General features: G+C 37.8%; 1 protein-coding gene and 1 pseudogene across 2 annotated transcripts in view; both read left to right on the forward strand.

Annotated features, from left to right (window-relative positions):
• LOC123862956 (RNA-binding motif, single-stranded-interacting protein 3) overlaps window positions 1-24770 on the forward strand; it is a 1542535-nt gene that overhangs the window by 822750 nt on the left and 695015 nt on the right. The window lies entirely within an intron of this gene.
• On the forward strand, window positions 19270-19383 carry LOC123835102 (U2 spliceosomal RNA; annotated as a pseudogene).

Below are 24770 nucleotides of genomic sequence, written 5' to 3' on the forward strand. Positions count from 1 at the left end.
AGCGGGAGAGGGAGAAGCACGCTTCCCGCCGAGCAGGGAGCCCGATGCGGGGCTCGATCCCAGGACCCTGGGACCATGACCTGAGCCGAAGGTGGGCACTTAACGACTGAGCCACCCAGGCACCCCAACTATATTTTCTTTAAATAAAGTGGATTTTCAAAAGAAATTGTTTGGGGGAAGGTTTGTTCTTCATTTAAAGAAAAAAACATCTGAAGGAATTTATCAAAATGTAACATGTAGAGATCCAGAGTTTGGGTCCCATTAGAGCTTAGTAGTCAGAGTGGACGGAAGGAAGCATGAACCTCAGCCAACCAGAGAGCAGTCATCAGTTGTAGTTCTAAAGACACAAAAAGCATCAATGGCACACACGTGTGCACACTCTCCCATGCCCATCTATCGTTTGACACTTATTTCCTGTCTCTTCCCTGAGACATTTAGAAAGCTCTGTTTTGAAATTTGCGTGTTGTGGATATCTGATTTTGCCAGTCCAGCATCCATTCTCCCCTGCATTCATAATTTCACCCAGTGTTCTCATTGGAAATCTAATCTCCTATTGGGTATGGTTTTGGTTCAGTTGCTTATCAAGGGACAAGGCACCTGGACACCAGGGAGATTCTTAACCCACCCTAAGAAAAGTATCTGGTCTTTCCTAAGAAGCTGGATCTTGATTTATCCATTTAACATTTAAAAAAGACAGTCTATTAGCTCCTTCATCTTAGATCCCCAGAGCTTGTCTGGTTCCTACCTTCTCAGATGCCTGTTTCTTCATTTGCCTTGGCTTAGATAGTCGGGTGCCTTTGCTTTGGTTAATAAGATTCAACTACTGTTACTTGCAACCGTGGGACCCTAACTCCTGCAGAGTGTTTTGAAATGTTGAGTAATAATAAGACAAAGAATTGATACTTAGTATTTGGGAGAAATACAGCAGAAGGTCAGATTTTTCCCTCCCTTCCTTCTGCATTTCTATCATAATTAGAGCTACATGGTGGGCATTCATACATAAGAAAGAAGCATTTGTTACTTACAGAGAATGTTGTCTCCATTCAGCTGATCCACTTGAGGCTCTATATGCTTGATTTGCTTGTACTGCCCCCTTCATTTGAACTCTCTCTCAGGTCTTCCTGCCCCATCTTCATCTTCCATGCCCTACTCACGTCCTACTTCCTAGAACTATAGTTTCAGAGATTACATTAATCTCTTTCTCCTGTCCTTCATTGAGTCTTATTCATTTTGTTGCCTTTATAGTACGTAGTCAAGGGGAAAGGCAAAAAGCCACATTTTGGTTTAATTTGTTAAATTAAGGGGAAAAAAAAAACCCCACAGAACTATCAGTAAACTTACTGAAAAAAAAAAAAAACTTATTGAATCTCAGATCTCTACCTCTGAAACAAATAATGCAATATATGATAAGAAAAAAAAAAGAAGAAGAAGAAGGTAGCAGGAGGGGAAGAATGAAGCAGGGGAAATCGGAGGGTAGACGAACCATGAGAGACTATGGACTCTGAGAAACAAACTGAGGGTTCTAGAGGGGAGGGGGTTGGGAGGATGGGTTAGCCTGGTAATGGGTATTGAGGAGGGCACATTCTGCATGGAGCACTGGGTGTTATGCACAAACAATGAATCATGGAACACTACATCTAAAATTAATGATGTAATGTATGGGGATTAACATAAGAATAAAAAAACCCCATATTTACAGTTGCATTTGTAAACCTTGTTTAAAACGCCTGCTAGTTCTGCTGTCTCTCTTTCCATTTCATTCATCAGACAGGCAGCCTTGAAACATCTGCTCCTTTCTATCTTCACTCCCTTCCCCTTACCAGATGCCCCCAGCTGCATTAGTATCCTTTCCACAACTGGTCAGACAACGAATCAATGCATTGTGCTTTATCTGAGGAAATCAGAAGGGGAGGATTGGAGGAAGGTCAAGCTCTCTTCAACATCAATATTTTTGCATCATGTATAAGCAGTTATTATTATGTGAGTTAGTCATGTTTTGAGTAATTCATTTAGAGCTGGTATGGCAATGAGTAGGCATGTGATTCTCTATTTATGAAGTAGGTCTTACGTGCTTTCCATGCTAGGATGGTGGTGGTCTATATTGGGAGAGGGGTTTTCTGGAGGTCAGGATTGTGCTGGGAATGAGCAGGGAAACCCAAGAGGATTTAGGTGACTTATCACAGTGCATTATTTGTGATTCCTTGGGACTGTGATATTGTTTGGTGTGAAGTTGAAGCCTGAGAAGAACAGATAAGAAACCCCATGTAGTGTGCTAAACAAGAAGACAGTGTCTTGTCTTTGGTTTTGGAATTTCAGGAGAAGAGAGGAACATGCCATCTATGGGGTAGAAGAATATTATAATCATCCAGTAGTTTCATTCTAGCAGTGTGGAGAACAAAAACTTTTATAAATTAATTGCTTATCTGTAATTTCAGGGGGTGTAGAAAAAGAGTATAAATCACTACTGGTTGATGAACACTTTTGTTATTCACATAATATATTTACTGTTATTAATTAAATACATTTTGTTAAATGACTAAATCAATAAGTGAATGGATAAGTCATTAAATGCATAAATAGGTAAATTATGTGAATCAAGAAAATTACAACTCACACTTTGCCTTTGACTGCAATTTCCTCAAAACATACCAGATTCTTTACTGCTTAAAAAATGTAAACCTATATGCAGGAAATCCAAGGTTTTGTGTGAAAGCACTTTTGTAAACCTGTAAAGTCATATAAAACTGTTTTTTTTTTTTTTTTAATAGTTATGGGATGGTATGTTCTAGCAATTGGAATGAATATTTAAAACAGATAAATGTTGAGTTCAACTCCTCATAGAGTTTTAGCTTGTCATAGAGAATTGGAGAAGTGATTGAATTCATGGTGCCTTTATTTCACCTGTGTTGTTGGGAACAATTCCATTTTACACATATGTATTTTGTGCTTGCCATGTACCAGGCACTCTGCTAATTTGAAAGGGCTGGCTTATTGGAGGGAGACAGAGTTATTTTCATATTGTATTTCAAGAGTCTATCATGATGTCTGGTGCATAGAAAGCACTTAGTCAACACTGAATGAATAAGGGAGATGAATTACTAAATAAGACATCAGTATACAATTTAGGAAGGGATTTAAGACCGGGGCATTCATACTTAGTATTCGATATAGGATCTGTTTAGTCCTCTAATAGGTACAGAAAGATCTGGAATGAAGATTCAGATTTAATGATATCAAAACCAGCAAAAACAGCAACAACTAACGCTTTTTTGAGGGTCTCGTATTGTACTGCCTCATTAAATCCCTACAACAACCTATGAGGTAGGCACTGTGGTTATCATTATTTTGCTGATATTTGGGAGTAATCAGCATAGCTTTTAGTAAAAACAAGATGAAAATAGAAATTGTAGAAATAGAAAAAAAAAATCAAGGACAGAATCCTAAGGAATAGTAAGGAGGCAGTCAGTGAAGGAGCAAGAATTGGTCAGAGATATGGAAGAAACAGAAATTAGTATTGTGATAGCAAAGGGAATATGAAACATCATAATAAGAGAAGTATTTAGTGATTTCATGCATTGGAAAAAGTTTAAGGTATTTGAAGACTGAGAAAAAATGCATTGCTTTTAGTAACTCGAGGTCACTGTTGACCTTCAGGAAAATAGTTTCAGCTGGAGGACAGGTGAAGCAGGCTATGAAAATTTAGTGGGGGTGTGAGGAACTAGAGACATTGGTGTAGCCCACACTTTCTAGAAGTTTGAGATTGAAAATTAGGAGATGGGCAGATACTAATGTGGGATAACAAAACTAAGGGAGGGTGTTTTTGAAGTAGGGAGGGTTGGGTGTGTCTGTGGTCTCAGTCCAGGGAAAAGGTGCAGTGAAGGATCCGAGTTGCCAGGTAGCAGGCAAGGGAAGCCATAAAACATATATCCTGAATCCACGTGGCAGATATTGAACAGATCATGGGTACAGGTGAGACAATTGGCCTTAGAAAACCTAATCCATAACCACTTCTTCCTACAAGAAAGGAGGGAAAAAAGGGCAGATGAGGACAAAGATCAATTTTGCATTGGGACGAAGTAGAAACGGAACATGTCTGAACACTTTAATCTCAATAAAGTAGGTCGTCTTCTATGAGTGAGCCAGGGGGGCCTGGGAGAGGTCAAATCTGGACAGGCAAAGGCAAATATTTCTTCCTAGTAGAACTTCATGCTTTATAGTTCCAATAATTAAGGAATTTTGAAACCAAGGAAACTATTACTAAATGCACAGGAAACGCATGCCGTGGAATTGGATGCTTTCCACTGAAATTCTCAAATGTATTTTTTTTTTTCGAAAGCTTTGAAATTTAGTGAAATTCTAAAGACTATGGTGGATAATGAGAGGCCTATAAACCATATTTGCATGTAAACATTCTAACATTAAGATTTATTTGTTTGGTTGGTTTTATGGGAAGATTTTCTCTTCCTGGGAACATGAAACAAAGGAAAGCACAGGAGTCATTCCTTCCAGCCCCACCTTCCCTCATTGTTATTAAGCTAAAGCTGGAGGGAAAAATCACTTAAGATGGAGTCCAGGGGGTAAATTGATGGAATGAAAAAAAGTTGCGTGGCACTTTGGGGGGCAACATCTGCCATATTTATTCATGTTTTTGGCTCTGCTGGTCATGTGTTATTCTGTTTTTCTTATACAGATTAACTAGTGTTTTATCTCTATTGAGTTTTGTTGTTAGATAAGAGTACGGCAAAGCAAAGCAAAACAAAACACAAAACCTTTCAGTTTACATGAGGCAACTCCCAATGAGTCCAAATCTGTGTCTGATGTTATATATCCAACCCTGCCACTGTGTTATCACTCCTGAGTGCTGCCTTTTCTGTGGTCCAAGACATAGTCATTCCCTTTCACATTCATATCCCTGATTTGTAGGTTAATGGGGCTGCTGGGTATGGTGCTGGTTGATAAATAGAGCTAATAAACAAAACTAGACATTATCTTTTATGTGCAAACTAATTCGAGGTGTGTTTGTTAGGTTTTCTTATTATCTCTAGAGATCTGTGGCAGGAGAATATCATTCTCCAGTTCTCTAATATGTCTCTTCTCTTAATTGAAATTGAGATCTCCGATCAGTCTGGGTCTGAAGAATGTAATAACAGTTTCTGTAGACTGCTTTATGCTCCATAGTCAGGCATCAAGGAGGGAAGGACACAGGACAGAAAAATGGGCTGAGGTCTGATTGTAATGGGCACCGACTGCCAGATTGATTGGGGAAGAAGTACTTCATATTCCAAATGTGTGTCTCCTATCATGATAGACAAACCACCAAAGGAAGTTGGTACCGTGCCAGGAGATATGTGAAGCCAGAAAATAAATATGGCATGCATGCCTGGGGTGGCCATTTAATCCAAATGTTTGGGGAAAGTTTGAGAATCACAGTTGTAGACAACTGGAAACCACTATAGAGTAATAAGCATGGACACACTGCAATAAAACCTACATTTGGGAGATTTGCTTGTTGATGGTATATACACTTGGCTAGCAGAAGATATGAATAGGAGAAATGGGAGGGCTTGAATTGGATGTGAGATTTCTAAAGTTCCAGGATGCATTGTGCTGTGAGGTGTATTTTGAGAAAGGAAGGACTCTCTGATCAAGTCAGTTTGGGAAAAGCTGCATTGTGTGTCTACATTGTAGATAACCCAATGTCTATGTTAAACTTTTACGGGTTTAAGAAAATCTGAAGGTAGGAAACTTGTTTAAATTTGATGAACCCACCACTTCTCAAACTTTGTGACCATATAGTCTTCTGCAAAATAATACCTCCACCGTTACATTCTTAATTATAAAGTGATTATCAGGAATTTAAAATCCAAACCAGTTATTATTATTTTTTTCCTCTCCAGCATGCTATTTCTTTGGTTGAACGTAAGATAATTAACTTGTATTTAGGGGTCAAAAAAAAAAAAAAGAAAAAAGAAAGAAAAACCCACAACAAACTTTTTTTTTTTTTTTTTTTGGAATATGTGCTTTATTTTTAAATACTTGAACTACTCTCAGCTTAGCAAGAGGTTCATGGACACAGAGACATAAATTAACTCGGAATGAGCAGGGAAAGGCAAATTCGGATTTCAACAATTTGAAAATCTAGAATTGACTAGAGCTCACCCTCTGTTATACATTCATTAGTGGAATAATGATGACCATAGTAAGTGACTACAAATTTAAATCACTAGTTTTTCTCATTCTTTTCTTTTTCTTCTTCTCTAACTCTCTCTGTCTGCGTTTGTGTGTGTCTATCTTTTCCATCTCTTTCCCTGTGTATCCGCGTGTCTCTATTTCTGTCCCTCTGTCTCTCTCTCTTTCCCCCTTTTCTCTCCCTCTTCTCCCTTTCCCCTTCCCTCTCTTTCTTTATCTTTCCCCCAAGCCAGCACATCTACAAACACAGAGCTGAATTCCCATAAATTAAATGTGCATTGCTGTGACTCCCTGTATTGACCTTTTGCCGAACTGCTATTCCCTGGAAATCATGGACACTCCAGATAATCCCCAAATCCCTTACCTTTGATCTGCTCACTCTCTCTCTTGGCTCTTGTGGGTTTGGTTCTGCTTTTCCCCTTAACCTCACTACTATTTCTTCAGTGCCATTCTTACCCACCCCATGGTTTCAGGACAGAGGCATGGGAGGGATGAGAGAATCTGCCCTGGTTCTAACCCTTTGGCAAATAATCTCTGCATTTCTCAGTGCCGACCTGGAAGGCATTTTCTTACCATCTGTGGGTCGTATAATTAATTACTTTTTTGAAGGAATGTTCAACATTTCTTATCTCGCTTGTCATGCACATCATTTTTCAAACCTTGGAATGATGAGCTGGCATTTCAAGTAAGGGTGGTCCCACAAATCAAACACAGTGTGACTTTGGTTTCATTTTTTTGTTGAAACATCTGGTCTTGTTTAGTGCACAACAGGACAGAGGTAGGAAACACATATAAACCCTTACTTGCCCTCAGCCCTGATGTCTTTCTCTTTCTGCCATTGTATTATGAAGCTACCACCTCCAGTAGAGAAATGAAGTTAATTCCACAACAGCCAGATTTGCCAAGACTCATTTCTATGTCCATGGAAATGAAAGCTCTGGGTGGCCGGCTTTTCCAAATTCCAGTCTGGGACTCCTGCCTTGAACGAGAAAGGTTGAGGAACAGGTCACTGGTGTCTGGGATGACATGATTTACTTTCAACGGTGTCACGTTAAATGTCATGGCCTTAATAAGGATGATGTGAACCACTGCCACTGCTCCAATTTGCTAGCCACATGCAATACTTTTCTCCCCTCAGGAATCCTAAAGCTCCTTCATAGGAATAATATTCTACAGCTTATGGTACATAAACTTCAGGTTGATGATATTTTGTTAAAATGGCATGGTGCCCGCTGGACAAAGCTGTCGCCTTTAGAGTGAGCAGTGTGTCCCAAGCAGGTGATAGATTTAGAGATGGACAGCGTGTTTAATATAAGACCAATCTCTTTTGGATGCCAGCCTCACGTTTTGGCCCTGTTCCCTCCCAGGGTTTATTTGTTGACAGCTTCTGGCAAAGGGAAGATTCAGAATGAGTAGAGAGTAGTCAGTACAACCTAAAGGGATTACCCTTGAACAAATATGTGGAAATCGCCTTGCTGTTACTTTTTCTTACCTTCTTGCTGCTTGGTCATTGGCAAATTCTCTACCTTTGGCTTTAACCATTTTGTAGTGTTGCAACAGTGGTGTGTTGTGGTCGCAGGAGAGACAGAAGCAGTCAGAGTGATAACAGCCACCACTATATATATGGCCGACTTTATGCCAGACTCTCTTCTAGATATTTTACATATTAGCTGAGTCCTCATAGTAACTCTGTGGCAAAATCCCATGACCCTGTACCCTGCAGATTCAGATATAGTATAAGTGGCAGTTGTCTCTGGGATCCTTGGAATTCTCAGCCAGCCAGCTGACTCTGGTCATTTCATTAATCTCATAATAATCCATTCTCATATTTTATGGGATTGAGTATTTAGATCCTATTTAAAAAGATATGACAAGGGTTTACTATCCTATTAATATCCTCATTTTACAAATGAGGAGATTAAAGTACAGAGTGCTTAAGTAGCTTTTTTAAGATCACGGAGCCAGAAGGCAGGAGACTTACGGAGTTAATGGGGCTCCGGGGTCCATGATTTCCAGCACTGTGGTACAGGATGAGGTTCATGAAAGGTATCGGGAGGAGAAAGCTGTTGTTACTTAAGAGTCAGGAGAGCAGAGTCTGGACCCTGGTTTAGTTACAGCCACCTTGTGTTTCAGCACTGTATTCTGCTTTCTCCCCTAGCTTCATAGGGGTGGGGGGGAACCAGACTCGGTATCTTCAAAGACTGCCAGGAGCTGCTTGTCAGTGACCTCAACTTTGAATTCACATCTCAAGTTTTATCTCAAAATGATTTTTATGAACTGGAGGAATTATTTTATACCTAACCTCATGTATCAAACATGAATTTTTCTGAATTAGAGTTGCTCTTTCCTAAAGTGCCACTGAAAATAAAAGGCATATGCTTTGCATGGTAAAGTGATGCTAATAGCTAGCGTATGAAATCAGTAAGGAATATGCCAAAAGAGCATTCACTGGATCCTCATTTGAGATGAATTCTCATTTATCTCATTGGACTTTGGGGAATCCAGGATTGGGAAAAATTCTGAATGCCTGCAATCACAAAGAGAAAGCTTGGATATTTATAGTCTAAAGGTTTTAGGCCGAGGAGCATGGCCATTCCTGGTCTAATCATAGCTCTTGCTGGAATGGAACTTGAAATTTGACTTGAGCAAGAAAACATATAAATTAGACTCTGTTGATATTATTGAAAAACAATAAGGCATTATTTACTGATAACCTAAAAGTGTTCATAAGCTTTCATCTAATTATCCTATATCTAGAGAGGTTTATGTTCACAGATGTTCTTCATAGTGTTGTTTGTCTATCTTACTTAAGAGTAATATCCTGGTTGAAAAGAAATCAAACAGAAATATATACTGAGGGTTCTAGAGGGGAGGGGGGTAGGGGGGAGGGGTTAGCCTGGTGATGGGTATTAAAGAGGGCACGTATTGAATGGAGCACTGGGTGTTATATGCAAACAATGAATCATGGAACACTACATCAAAAACTAATGATGTAATGTATGGTGATTGACGTAACATAATAAAATAAAATAAAAAAATATATATATAGAATAAAATGTCAAAATGCTCCTCACTCCAATTCTACTACCCAAAGTTCAACCACTCTTTTTACCCCCAGCTTTTTGAGGTATAATTGACAAAAGTGTGCATTTGCAGTATACAAAATGATATTTTGATATACATATACATTATGAAATGATTACCACAATCAAGCTAATTAACATATCCACCACCTCACATAGTTATAATTGTGTGTGTGTATGTGTGTGTGTGGTGAGAACACTTTAATATTTATTCTCAACAAATTTTAAGTATACAATACAGTATTAACTGTCATCACCATGCTGTACATGAGATCTCCAGAATTTATCCATCCTGCATAATCAAAACTTTGTACTCTTTGACCAATATCTTCTTATTCCGCACCCCTCCTCCCGCCCCTTCCCAGCCCTGGAAACCACCATTCTACTTTTTGCTTCTAGGAATTTGACTTTTTTAGATTCCACATATAGGTGAGATCATATAATGATCTTTCTTATCTTTCAAATAAGTATTTGGCTTATTTCACTTGGCATAATGTCCTCCAGCTTCATCCATGTTGTTGCAAATGACAGAATTCCCTTCTTTTTTAAGTCTGAATAATATTTCATTGTATGTATGTATATATAAATATATGCATATACACATATGTATATATACATATACCATATTTTCTTTGTCCATTCATCTGTCTATAGTCACTTAGTTGTATCGTGGTTATTGTGAATAATTCTGCAATGGACATGGGAGTGCACAGGGGATGAATAAGTCATGAGAATAAAAGGTACAGCATAGGGAATATAATTTGGTAATATTGTGATAGTATTGTATGGTGACAGATGATATCTGACTTGTGGTGAGCAAAGCATAGCATATATGAATAGAGATGTGAAATCCCTATGTTGTACACCTGAAACTAATGCAACATTATGTGTCAACTATACGCAAATAGAAAAATTAAAAAAAAATACCAAATTGATTGATTGATTGATTGGATATATACCCAGAAGTGGGATTGCTGGATCATATGGGAGTTCTATTTTTAATTTTTTGAGGAACCTCTATATGTTTTCAATAAAGGCTATACTAATTTACATTCCTACCAACAATGTACAAGAGTTACCTCTTATCCACATCCTCACCACTACTGGTTATCTTGAGGTGATATCTCACTGTGGTTTTGATTTACCTTTCTTTGATGATTAATAATGTTGAGTATTTTTCATATATCTGTTGGTCATATGCATGTCTTCTTTTGATTAATATCTATTCAGGTGCTTTGCCTATTTTTTAATAAAGTTACTTGCTATTTGAGTTGCTCAAGTTTCTTATATATTTCAGATATTAACCCCTTATCATATATGTGATTTGCAAACATTTTCTCCCATTCTGTAAGTTGCCTCTTCACTCTGTTGCTTTCTTTGCTGTGCAAAAGCTAAAAGTTTGATGCAATCCACTTTTCTACTTTTGTGTTTGTGCATTTGCATTTGGGATTGTATCCAAAAAAATCTTTGCCCAGAACAACGTCAAGAAGTTTTTTCCCTATATTTTCTACTAGTAGCATTATAATTTTCAGATCTTAAATTTAAGTTTTCAGTCCATTTTTGATTTGTGTATATCTTGTGAGGTATAAGGATCTATTTTCCATTTTCCCCAGCACCATTTATTGAAGAGACTGTCCTTTCTCCATTGTGTGTTCTTGGCATTTTTGTCAAAGATCAGTTGACCATAAATGGGTAAATTTGTTTCTGGGCTTTCAATTTTGTGCCATCTATCTATATGTCTGCTTTTATGACAGAACAATGGTGTTTTAGTTACCATAGCTTGGCAGTGTATTTTGAAATCAGGTACTGTGATGCCTCCGGCTTTCTTCTTTTCACTCAAGATCGCTTTGGCTATTTTGTGTTGTTTATGGTCAACCATTCTTAACACTTTGTTATATACTTCTAAACTTCATCATATTTCTTTCTCCCTTTCATATGCACACACACACATTTAGTTACACATATATACAAAAATATAATTTTTAAGAGATTTTATTTATTTGAGAGAGAGCAGGGGGAAGGGCAGAGGGGGAAGGAGAGGGACAAGCAGACTCCAAAGCTCAGTGGAGCTCCATATGGGGCTTGATCTCATGACCCTGAGATCATGACCTGAGCTGAAACAAAAAGTCTGATGCTTAACTGATTGAGACACCAGGTTCCCCCAAAAGTGTGTGTTTGTGTGTGTGTATTTTTTTTTTTTTTAAAGAGAGAAAACATGAGCAGGGGGTAGGAGGGGTAGAGGAAGACGGAGAGAGAGAATCCAAAGCAGGCTCCACACCAAGCTCAGAGCCTGATGCAGGGCTCGATCTCACGACCCTGAGATTATGACCTGAGCCAAAATCAAGAGTTGGCCACTTAACCAACTGAGCCACCCAGGTGCCCCAAAAGTATAATTTTTAATAAAATTGTGGTAACGCTATAGATATTGCTCAATAACTTAATTTCTCTACAAAATTATCAGTATCTGTTTTTTTTTTTTTTTTTGTAAGAGCAGGTGGATCTACATAATTATTTTCTCAACTTTACAGTATATTAGAATCATGAGGTATTGTTAGGCATTGAACTTGGTGAACAAAAAAAATGGTTTCCAATTTTGATTATACAAACATTGCAGTGAACACACTGGTCACTGTATTTTGCTACATGTGTAGGAGCATGTCCATGGAATCAAATTTTGAGAGTAGAATTGCTGAGTCAAAGGGACACTTACGTTCCTATAGATCAGCATAAATGCACTCCCTTCCCCTCAACCTCTGCCACCATGATTGATAAATTTCTATCAGTTTACTTTCCCACAATGTATAAAGGTCCTTTTGGTTTGTTTTGATGTTCTTTTTCTAGCTTATTGAGCTGAATGCTATATCTTTTATGTTATTATTTATCATACATTGATTTTAAACTGTAGATTTCTCTTTGAATACTCTGTTCGCTGCATCTTGTAGGTTTTGATATGTACAACCAGGAGTGATATTCACACTATTTAAGAACTGGTGACCTCCCCTAAGGAAAGGTGCCATGACCACTGACTTTAGCCATAAACACCTGGTATGTCTGTACTCGTGTGAATGAGCTGGATATAGAAATATGACTTCCATTAGAATTTACTACCTGTAGCTCCTCATCTAACCAAACTGTACAACTATATATTGATATTTTAACTATATATCTTGTGTGTATGTCTTTCACCTGACTCTTTTTTATTGAAATTGCTACTTGCAGTGATTCTGTTGGTCAAAATCCTCACCCCAATTCAAGGCTCATCTCAAATGATGCCTCCCTGGTAAAGAAGGAGGTAATCCTTTTATGCACTGTCTTGTCATTTCGTCTGAACTTGTTGTGGTCGTTATTATCACCTTCACCAGGGGTCAACTTTTCTGTAAGGGACTAGATAAAATTTTGGATTTGATGGATGTAGACTTTCCACTGCACTCAACTCTGCTCTTGTAATGTAAAAGCAGCCATAGATAATGCCTAAACAAATGGCCACAGCTGTATCCTGATAAAATTACATTTATAAAAATAGGTAGCCAGCCTCTGGGCTGCATTTTACTGACCACTGTATTTTGAGCTACACTATTTAATAGTTAGGGTGAACTTCTAAAATCTTCTATTCTGAACTATCTGCTTCTTGGAAATGAGGCTTGCGTAAGTGGCCATGTGACTTAAACTTTAATTTCTATGCACTCAAGAGACATATGTTGAATGAGTGAAAAATACTAATACCATTATTACTCACCAGTAGAAATTTTAGTGATCCGAGTATGAATAGTAAATACTGGATATATTGACATACCAAAATAAAATTTGTCTAAGACTAATTTGGTGTGCAGTTTTACACTTTTATCATTCCCTTACTCATGACCAGATTTAGTTTATTCTTTGAAATTCGCTTTTTTTCCCCAAATGTTTTTTAGAGATAAAAAGAGTTTAGAAGAAACTCAGTCCAATACGAAAAAGTCCTAGATCAAAATATGATAGATCTAAAAGAAAACCTATCCAGTTTGAGTACTGTGACATTTATTCTTGTCTAAAAGGTTTATGTGAGTTGCTAATTTGTTTTCAGCTTAACAAAACTAAGCTATGATAGGTCTGAACAATGATATATTCAGAAAGCAAGCACAATCTGATGAAAGAAATTTAAAAAATTTTTATCCTTATATTTCATTATATGCCCTGAATGGGATATTCTTTAGGAGGTCTGTAGTAGCATGATGAGTTTTGTTTGGTCTCATTCTCTGGTTTTAGTCTTTATCTGAACCTATGAGCTTTAAATCTTCTATAGTGAAAGTCTCACTCAATCCATCCTTAGCGTGACAGGCTAAGGAATGTATAATGAATTTACAACCATTCAGAAGCCACAGAGGCGAAACATATATAAGCTATTATTATTTGCAAAAAAAAGACAAGAATCAATAAATATCTAAAATACACACACAGATACATGAAAATAAAGGTAACTAGACATGATAATTAAGAAATGTAACAAATTATACAAAACAAAAGGGATTATATATTTCAATCTGAAGATTTGAGAAGGAATACTTCTCCCTACTGACTATAAAAGGTCAAAGAATACCGTGGTGTCACATCACTTAAACTACATAGTTCATCTTCCAGAGGTAACAGAAGAATGTTTTACTCACCTTCAGTTTTCTTCTTACAAGACTACACTTGTTCCATCCTCTCATGGAAAGAACAGCTTGTCTTATTACCCTCCAGTGGAAATGAGTTATGAGCCTTTTATCTGGAGTTTACAGGGAAGGTTTAACCTCTTTATAGTTGAATTTCAGCGATGAATGCAATGTCTAATTTTATTTTAGTAATTTTTTTTTTCAAGAATTCCTTTTCCTGTTCTGATTTGTAGGTTCATACAAGATAATAATGGGAGAGATCAAATTACCCCATGGGGGATCCTGTTAAACCCTTTAGTATTGTCCTGAAAGTCTTTGGTATTAATTCCCTGCTTTTTCTTCTGTTCCTGTCAATCCAACTAGAAAAACCAGGCATTGGTGACATTCATAACAATTTGGTATCTTTACTATGTTTCAGAGAAAAGTTTGCATTTTATGCAGTACCCAGCTTAAAATGATCACTCATGGCTTAATTGAGCTAACTTTTTCTTAGGTTTATAAAATAGGTGGTGAGGAATCTTGTGAACTAGGAATATAAGAAATGGGCTCCCTTGGGCATCAGTTGCGAGTTGAAATGATGTCACACAGAAGTGCCACAGGTCCTACCCTGGGTACTGTAAGCATTCGTAATAGAGAGAGGGACACATATTGCATAAGAAAAGTGGATGACCTTATGTATCAGCTGGCTGATATCTCACTTTTTTAAAGCCCTCAAACTGCAAGGTCCTCATTGTTTTAACTCATCAAATCCAAGAGCTCCTTTCCATGAAATATGTTGTCCCCTGACACTGATTAACAATTACTTTTGAGCGATTACCTTTGGGTGATCAGATAGCATTTGTGATTTGCCCAAAGTCACAACCAATGTAGGCAAGCATGGGATAACTTCTGTCTACTGGCATTTCATTAATTCATTCACACATTTATCATTTATTGAATGTGAACTATGGGCCAGGTAGTGTGCTACGTGCCAGGGATACAAAGTTGAGTGAGACAAGATCCCAAACCTTCAGAGGCTTATAGTGAGTAATAAATATGCAAATCAATGATTACATTACATTTTTATCAGTGCTATAATAGAAGCATGAACAGAATGCTGGGAGAGCATAAGGGCATCAAAAATCAGATTCAGGGAAAATCCCCTGGAGGAACCCATATTTAGACTGAATTTTGAAGAACAAGTGGAATTGCTAGTTAAAGAAGCAATGAGATAGCATTGTAACCTGTAAAAAGTCAAGGAGACGTGAACCAGCACCAGGTATTTGAGTCATGACAAATATTTCAGCATGGCTTGAAGGGAGCTGAGGTGTAGGCTGTAGGTATGGAAGCTAAGGGTAAAGCCAGAGGCCAGATCCCAAAAGGTTGAGAAGCTAAGCTGAGCATATGACACTATAATTTGGAACAAAGGCGTGTAGGTTAAGGGAGGATTCACCCTGCGCATCCCTAGCATTCGAGCATTATGGTGACTCCATGCCACAGCCACAGAACCCTTCCCTTGCTTCGTTGGGAGCATTTGATGTGGGTTTGGGGAATAACCTTCAAAGTAAAGGCAGGCCTGTCTCCCTGAATGCAATTCATATACCAACTGCTAAGAGAATATCTTCTTCTTTGTCTCATTTTAATTGTATTTTCCCTCTTGAGTTCTGGGAGCCTGCTCAGCCCTGCTTACTAGTTCTTAGGACCAACTTTCCTTTGACTTATACTAGTTCCAGTGTGTATGAAGAGGCAGAGATGCTGTCAGGGAGGTAGAGCAGGTGATGACTCGGCCGGGCAACGCCCTCTCCCCATAAAACCCTTTCTGCTTGACCTTCCTGCACAAATATTCTGGCAAGCACATGGTAAAAATTAAAAAAAAAAAAAAATCTGTTTTGAGATTCTGGAGCTTCAGATTTCAGGTTTTAAACCTGGTACTGACCAGAATAGTCTTTGAGATTTTACTCAAGTCAGTCAGCCTCTCTGAGCTTTCTGAACTTTCTGTCCCTACTATGTAAAAGGAAGCGACTGACTTATTTCACCAAGACCTTTCCTCTAAGTCCATGGTTTGTGCTTCCTCATGTGAGTCAGCCAGTCATCTATCTAGATCACCTTTGCATAAGATGGCTGGGTTACTTTTTGGTGACAACACAGTTGACTGGATGGGAAGGGGCAGAGGTTCTATGCAATAGGAGGATTTTATAAATTGAATTCTCTGAGAGGTTCAGAATGCCTGGTTTTATTTGAACTCTTAAAAAACAAACTCCTTGCAAATGGTCTCAGGGAATTTCATAAAAAAAAAAAAAATGTTCTATCCAAAGGTGAAAGGAGCCATTCATTGTTTAATAAACTGGATAATCTTCCTTCTTAGAAACATTCTAAGGTGTATAAATGGAGACATTTATGCTGTCACAGAGAAAAATTTGCTGATAGACCATGCATCACTTGGAGATGTTTGATCCCTGGAAATAATAAACAGAGGGAATTTTATTCACTTACAGAGAAATATTTTTAAAAGAAGCATTTGCAAGCAGGTTGATTTTCTATTTTATGTTAGCTACTTATTAGCAATGTCATGGCTTTGCTATTCAGGCAACTAGGGAGTTGTGGGAAATGCATTGGAGAAAGGATATTGTTTTTAGTTATGAATTAAGAGTTTGAATAAATGCAGTTTTTTTTTTAATGGAAAGCTACTAAAAGATAATGAAATGCCAGTATTATAATCTTTCCCAGAAAGGTGAGGTAAATAGAATGTGGCATATTGAAAGGAATAGAATTTGAAGTCAGAGAGGATGGGATATGGATCTTGTCTCCAGTGTTTTTATTTCCAAGATCTTGGGAAAGTCTTTGAGCTTTGTCTTCTGAGCTGCAGTAACAGAAAGTTTTAAGGAATAGATTGAGTTAAGATTTAAAAGACTTAGCCAATTTAGGTACCAAACGATCTCCTATTCATGTCATGGGGCAAGAATCTGAAGACAGAATTCTCTAGAGCTTTTCCTTCATTTACAACCTAAATAGCCTCCAAATACTCCCTTTGCATCAAGTATTTTATTGTACCAGACAAATGTTCCCCCAATTTTTATGATATAGTAGCCCTTTTTCATTGAAATATATGATCCTAAGAACTTCCTTAGGAATTAAAATAATTATTTTTACATTATTATCTGGTGTATAATAAAATGAAATAGCAAGAGAGATTTTTACTGTTTCCCTTTTAACAAATGATAAACCTGTCGTTTACCTCAAAGTGAAATTTTTGAGAAATGTATATGGAAAAATATAAAAATATAATAATAATTTGACCACAGGAAGATTTCGGATTACGGTGTGTTTTGTGTGGCTAAATTTTATAATTTCCAGAAGTTGTTTCTAAGTGATGAAATAAGGTATGAATTTCAGATTGCAAGCTTTCTCTACTTGTTGCATGTTGCTGGTGTATATAGCTTTTTATCCTTTATATGTGAAGACCCAAATTGGAAATATGTCAACATGCATGTTTTTTTCTTCTTACAGTTGACTATGAAATGCTAGAGTCATCTTGATGTATTATGCAAGATGAACGCAAATTGTATTTCAACATCAGTGCTCCATATGCTTCCTGCCTTTTAACTAGCGCTCCATCGTGGATATAAGTAATCAGTTACATGACTCAAAATGAAAGCCATTTATACATTTATGAAGGTCAAAGCCACCAAGCTGGCTAGAGGTGTTCAGCTTAGGAACTGGAGCCTGTCATTTGTCCCTTCTCTTCTGGCTGCTATGCCCCTTAACTCAGTAGCACGTAGTGGTTCTAAGTGTTTTCCTTTTAAGAAGAGAAACTGCTTACTACATTGTTTTATTTGCGTTTTAGTGATTTTTAGAAATTAGACATTATAAAAGATTCCAATAGTGGCTATAATGACAAGACAGCCCAGGAACACATGATGAGAAAGTGGAAAAATAATTAACAGTGGTATCTCCAGGCACTATGGTTAGAGTTTTCTAGAATTTTCTGCAGGATACTCCCCCCATGAAGAGTTCTTTTCTCTTCTTTTCTACTTCCTTCCTTTCCTTTTTTCCTTCCTCCTTAGTTTTTTGGGTCAACCAGCATTTACTGTATCTGTACCAAGAACCAGACATCATACAAAGCACTAAGGATACGAGAAGTTAAAATGTTTCTAATCTAGTGAAAATGTTTTCTATTTCTTTGCTTTTAATTTACTCAGAAGTTTTCTTTATTTACATAAAAATATATGAATTCTAATTAAGCTATGATCACGTTGGATGCTTTAAAAGGCAGTAATATTCTGGAACCTTTATTACCCAATGTAAGACTCCACATGTCATAGACATGATTAAAAAGTTCATTCTTTAACACTCAAATAGAACTGGTGAATCGAAGGAATTCACTTTATGAATAGAAAATCTTAGTCTTGCTATTCTTGACTACAGTTCTCTTAAACTACCTAGTTTAGATCAAGTCAGTTGCCATGCTAATCATTTTTCATATGTGGAAGAAACAATGGCCACACTCCAGCTACTGGGTTTTCTATTTTAGGAAATATGTCATGTAAGGAAGCCCCACTATATGCAAAGGATTTGTAGATAGTTCCTTGGAGTTAATTTCTGTGAGCATTAGAAGGTACTTAAACCCCAAACCACAGAGAGGATTTATAAATGATTGCCATAAGCTCTTTAGCTACTTACTTTAATACAGTAGCACCCCTTTGCCATTAAATGAATAGTGTAGAGAATTTGTGGGGATGCTTAGAACTCTGGAGCAGCCCATTGTTTGAAGATTATGTTTCTGATGCTTCTTGCTAGAAGTCATTTATTTGCCTAATAGGTGTTAGTTGAGTGCATTACAGTGTGACAAGAACTGGACTTGGCATCGCCATGGAGAACATCATATTCTAGGCTTATCCTTTGGAACTGAGCAGAAGTTGGTGCTGTTAATGTCAAGAGCAAGTCAAGAAAGAACGAGGCTCAGACAGAATGTCACTTGTAAAATCTGAGGGTGCTGCCCTGATATCGGATATCCTACATCCATCAGTGATTATCATGAGGATAGAAGTCTCGTTTGTATCTAAATTATTTTTTCTAAATAAAAATTGAAATATACTTCAGTCTATTTTTCTCATTTAAAGTTGATTTTTGTAACAGGAGCACATAACACAATAGAATTTACAACAATTGCAGAATTATCTCTATCATAGTAAAAAACAAAACAACCCAAAAAACAGACCAAAAACCAAAGCTGTCCACTAGCTCATATTTTTCCTTTAATCTTCTGAATTTTGGGACAGAGCAGTGTTGATAACTGTCGACTTGTGACTAGGGTAAGCGGAAGGTGGGAAATGCTGAGATTTCAGTCTTCTACATTATTTACATTATCCTCATCTTTACGTGACCTAATCGCTTCTCGGCCTTTTGGCTAAGATCAAGTGTAGTATCTGATCTTTACATGACCTAAAATTCATGTTTAGCTCCAGTATGCCGGGTAAAATTAACAGTCGAAAGAAACAAAAGTCAGAGGCCATATGTAACATGTCTATTGTGTTCTTGGCTCCTTTCTTTCTCTCTCCTCTTCTGAAATGTGTTCTCCTTCTTAGGTGTATGCATTCTAGATGAAATTTTTAAAATCACCTATTTAATATCTCTTGATGTCTTTCACACCCTTTTTATCATTTCCCCCATGACTTGCATTTAAGCATAGCAACAATTTCAGGCATAAAAGAAGCTTTTTCAGGCATTATGCAGTTGTAGGCATTTTTGGAAAACACTAGTGAAGCCGGTAAAATGGCACACCCAGTCAGGTATTCCCTCGTTCAAACAGGGCTCTGAAATGGGGCCTGTTTCCTTGGATTCGTCCACTTCATGTGGGAATAAATTCACTGCAAGATAAATCACTATCTTTCACAAGACTCAGAGATTTTATTTTTTTTATTTTTGTTTTTATTTTCAACTCTGGACTTTATTAAGAGGACAAAGAAACTCACTGGTGTGGGAATAACATGGATTCTACTGTGTGGTGGACTTAAATGCACTTTAAAAGTAAGTCATGAACACTGACTTGAACCTTTCATTTCCCTCAGGAGGGACCCCGTTGGAACCATCAGTCACTGTGGCAGAGCAGGGAGGCACAGCATTCTGATCTGGTCTGGATTCTTCTTTCCTTCTTGGATTCCTTGTCTGTCCCTTTTCATTTTGCAGGCCTCTTGTGAGCTTCTTATAGTTAAGGCCTTATACCTATTCATAGATGATGCACGGTTTTGACTGATAAGGTTTACGTTTGCCTCAAGCACCAGGTCTTTATACATAGTTGGTTCTTTCTCAAAACTCGTGGCTTCCCTCTGTGGCTCACTTGCTAGATAACCTGGAGTGGCCACATCCTGGGCTCTGTTCAGAGATGTCTGCCTCCATGTGCTGTATTTTTAGCCTCGGAACTTATCTCTCCTGTGTCGCTGTAGTGGGTAGGATTGTTTGGACAGGAAGAGTCACTTCCTTGTTATGTTCTGCCAGCATTGTGGAGCTCCCTGCGTTTCCCACGTGCCCTCTCCTGCCGCCCCAACCCCTGCACTACGGTTTAATCACTTCCCTCACACCATTTTGCAGAGGTCAAGAGCTTTTCCCTCTCTTAATTCTTTTCTCCTCCCCTTTTCCTCATTTCTCATTCCTTCCTTCTTTTCCCCTGTCCTAGTCTGCCTGCCTTTTTTCCATTATTTCCTTCTTTTCCTTTCCTTTTTTTTTTTTTTGAAAAGTCTCTGTTATTATTTTTCTTCTACTTTTATTTCTTTTCTGTTATGAAAACTGGATCCCAGCTTATGAGGATTTATCCCACACATGCAGATCCTTGGCACACAGTTGAAAGGATATGTGCCAATAATTATGGATTGCAGCATTGCTTGTAATAACAGCAGTTTGTGAACAACTCAAATGTCCATCTGTAGGGACATGTTGAATAAACTATGGCATGTCCATATAATGGAACACTATGCAGCTATCGATAATAATTGGGAAGCGCACTATGTATTAATTTGGAAACATCTCCAAGACATTTTATTAGGTAGAAAAAAGCAAAGGGCAGAATAATTTGTACTTCATGTTTCCGTTCGTGAAAAAAAAAAGTGGTGTGTGCATGGAGGGTGGGTGAATAAGATTCTATTTTTTGCTTGTTTATTATAACTAGTAAACACACAAAGAAATTTGTATAGGAAACACAGGAAGTTGCTCATGGGTGTCAGGGGACAGGTGGACTGAGGAATACTGAGAAGAGATTTCATTGCCATACCTTTTTGAATTTACTAAATTTAAAAAACATGTTAATATATTACTTATCCAAAAAATTAAATATAATAATATCATCCTCATAAGTCAAAGTAAGATTCGGGTGAAAGAAAACTACTGACACATTAAGCGTTTAAAAAAAAAGTACAAAGAATTCACACAACTGGGTATATTGGTCCAAACTTATGGGTGTCCTTCTCACAAATACAAACAACACCTAGTCGCTTATGGTTTGAACCATGTAAATTATCATTTTCATGAACAACAACAACAACAACAACAACAACAACAACAAACCCTTGGATATTGGCAACTTCATATATTTTAATAGAATGTTTACCTTTTTTTTTTTTTAAAGATTTTATTTATTTATTTGACAGAGAGAGACACAGTGAGAGAGGAGCACAGGCAGGGGGAGTGGAGGGGGGAGAGGCAGGCTTCCCGCCAAGCAGGGAGCCCGATGCGGGGCTCGATCCCAGAACGCTGGGATCATGACCTGAGCTGAAGGCAGACACTTAAAGACTGAGCCACCCAGGCGCCCCTAGAATGTTTACCTTAATTAAGGCATCAAAACTCCATTACGAGTTTGCCTGAGCTCTTATGCCCTTAAAGTATTACTACATTTCCCAGGGGCGCCTGGGTGGCTCAGACGGTTGAGCGTCTGCCTTCGGCTCGGGTCATGATCCCAGGGTCCTGGGATCGAGTCCCGCATCCGGCTCCCTGCTGGGCGGGGAGCCTGCTTTTCTCCCTCTGCCTCTGCCTCTCTCTCTCTGACTTTCATGAATAAATAAATAAATAAAATTTTAAAAAAAAGTATTACTACATTTCTCTTCTGTGCTCTTGAAACCCGCGGAGTCTGCTTTTATTCATTTACCTGGGCCACCTGGGTAGTACCATGAGATGTGACAATTCTATTCCTGAATTACCTTTCCATCCAAACTTTATTAATTTTGCACACAGCTGTAGATTAAGCCCTCATGATCTACTACCGGGATTATAATATTCTCCCAAGAAGTCACTCTGAATTCCAGGCTTTCCTTTTGGGTCTAACGTCCTCATTGACACCAAATTTATCTTTCTGCAAGGCAGTTTGGGTCATGTTACTCCTGAGTGAATTCATCCTGTATTAGCCAGGGTTCTCCAAGGAAGCAGAACCAATTAGCACCAGAGAAGCGTTATTCATCACTTTGGAGTGCTTTTCAGAGGATAAGAGAACGCAGTATCAGTCCGGCATCTTACTTGTTGAGTGTTTTCCTTCTTCTTTTATCGGTAAATGATTATTCATGACCAAAGAAGAGAAGAAAATGGCATCGTTTAGCAGTGTGCTTAGTGGGACCTACTCTGGTTTAGTCTGTCATAACATCAGTATGTCTTACTAATGGCCCTATGCAGTGCAGTGCCCTTCAACCCTTTTCAAAGAGGGCCCCTCCATTCAAACAATGTAGTACATTCAAATGCTTTAGTCCTACTATAAAATCTTTGGCTGTTGTCCATTAGATTTAAAAAATGAGCAAGTTTTCCACTGAAACCAGGAGTATGTGACAGTGGGCATGACTAAAGGTTGAAACGAAAAGTCTTTAAGAACCATGAAGTAGTGATTATTTGTTAGAAGTGCTAGATCTCTGTTCATCATAAATGTGTATAAGCTAAGGTGAAAAAATAAAGCTTACAAGGTTAAACTATATATATATGTATATGTAATTACTAAATATAAATATATAAATATAAATACATATATATTTAGTATTATATAATTCCTTTTAAATTCCACCATTCCCCACCACACAATTCATCCCAGAATTAGTGTTGATCTGTTGCTTTCCACAGATCACACAATAATAGTTAATGACTTAAGAACTCTGGAATATGTCCTCATTTCCCCCAGCCTCTGGGTAAGTTTGTTGGCAGCTAATGCCCCATGGCCTAAAAAGTACTTTCTCCTTCCTTCGCTACATTAGCTTCTGTTTATCTTTCTAATCTCAATTCAGCCCTCCTTTCTTCATCCACCCCTTCCCTGGCCTCCTTGCCTGGGTCAGATCCTCCTGTGTAGGTGCTCGAAGCACTGCTTCCTTGTCACAATTTCAAGTTCACATTTCTTTACATGATTATTTTTATTAGTCTTCATTCCTCACTAATACAAAAGCCCCATCAAGCTGAGGATAGTCTTCAACTCACTACTGTGTCATTAGTTCCTAATATAGGGTTTTGCACGTAATAGACACTTAATAAATGTTTTTTAAAAATGTAAGACCGTGGGACGCCTGGGTGGCTCAATCAGTTAAGGGTCTGCCTTTGGCTCAGGTCATGATCCCAGAGTCCTGGGATCGGGTCCCACATCGGGCTCCTTGCTCAGCAAGGGGCCTGCTTCTCTCTCTGCCTGCCTCTGTCTCTCTGATAAATAAATAAAATCTAAAAAAAAAAAAAAATTTAAAAATGTAAGACCGTTCAGATCCCCAAATACTAATTTTCGGCTAGAGTTTAGCATTCTGGGTATCTTTATTAAATGTATACTAGATTATGATTTTATCAATTTTCTGAAATTCAAATCAATATTATTACATTATTCTGAAAAGTAAATTCACTGCCAGTATATAGGTAACATGGGTGTTTTTGGTCTCTTTCTTTTTTTCTTTCTTTTTTTTTTAAAGATTTTATTTATTTGACAGAGAGAGACACAGCGAAAGAGGGAACACAAGCAGGGGGAGTGGGAGAGGGAGAAGCAGGCTTCCTGTGGAGCAGGGAGCCCGATGCGGGGCTCGATCCCAGGACCCCGGGATCATGACCTGAGCTGAAGGCAGATGCTTAAGGACTGAAGCACCCAGGCGCTCCAGGTGTTTTTGGTTTCTAATTCCACAACATATCATATATATTTCCTATATATAATTCAATTAAAATTTCTCCAGATTTTTGAAGAGAAAAGAACCCTTTCTGATTTTAGGTCGTTGGCATACCCACATCCTCATGAACCACATACAAGTGTAAGCATATGGGCTTTAAGATGTATATACAATTCTCCTGAGCTCATGGTATAATTAAAATTTGGACGGGCAGGTGGCTAAGAGGTCCCAGTAATTTATGGTGTTGCTCTAATATCAGAATCTAAAATTTAAAAATCATGGCTGATTCTATAGTCAGTATGTGTCCAATGTATATCCAGTGAAAGCCATGAATTAGTTCCCCATGAATTTATTAAAAGACTTAGAATGAAATTAAAAGAAAAGAAAAAGAAACCAAAAGAAATATATATTAAGAGTTGATTCATAGAATAGCATCGTAGAAAACTGGCCAAAGTTTAGAGAAATCTCTTATCCTCTGCCCTGCGTATGTCCATAGGCCACTGCACAGTATTGACTAGGCAGATTTATCATTGTCTCAATTCACTAATCCAAAGAAAATTAAGTGTTTCAGTGTGCCATTCCTTGAGCAAGCATAATGCTTAATTAAGCACAGACCCAGCATCTGATTGATGAACTGGTCCTCTACTCCCTCACAGAAATTTTAAAATGTTGTTCCTGACCTAAAGAAACCGTGATTGAATCGGAAAATTTGAACCCTTTGTCACATTCACAGGATACTTTAAAAATGTATTCATTCCTCCAACTTCTAGAACGATTCATCCTATGCAACT

This window comes from Mirounga angustirostris, unplaced genomic scaffold (assembly GCF_029215605.1).
Source record: "Mirounga angustirostris isolate CCGP_5_RB_7025 unplaced genomic scaffold, mMirAng1.0.hap1 SCAF_1, whole genome shotgun sequence".
Taxonomy (NCBI): Eukaryota; Metazoa; Chordata; class Mammalia; order Carnivora; family Phocidae; genus Mirounga; species Mirounga angustirostris.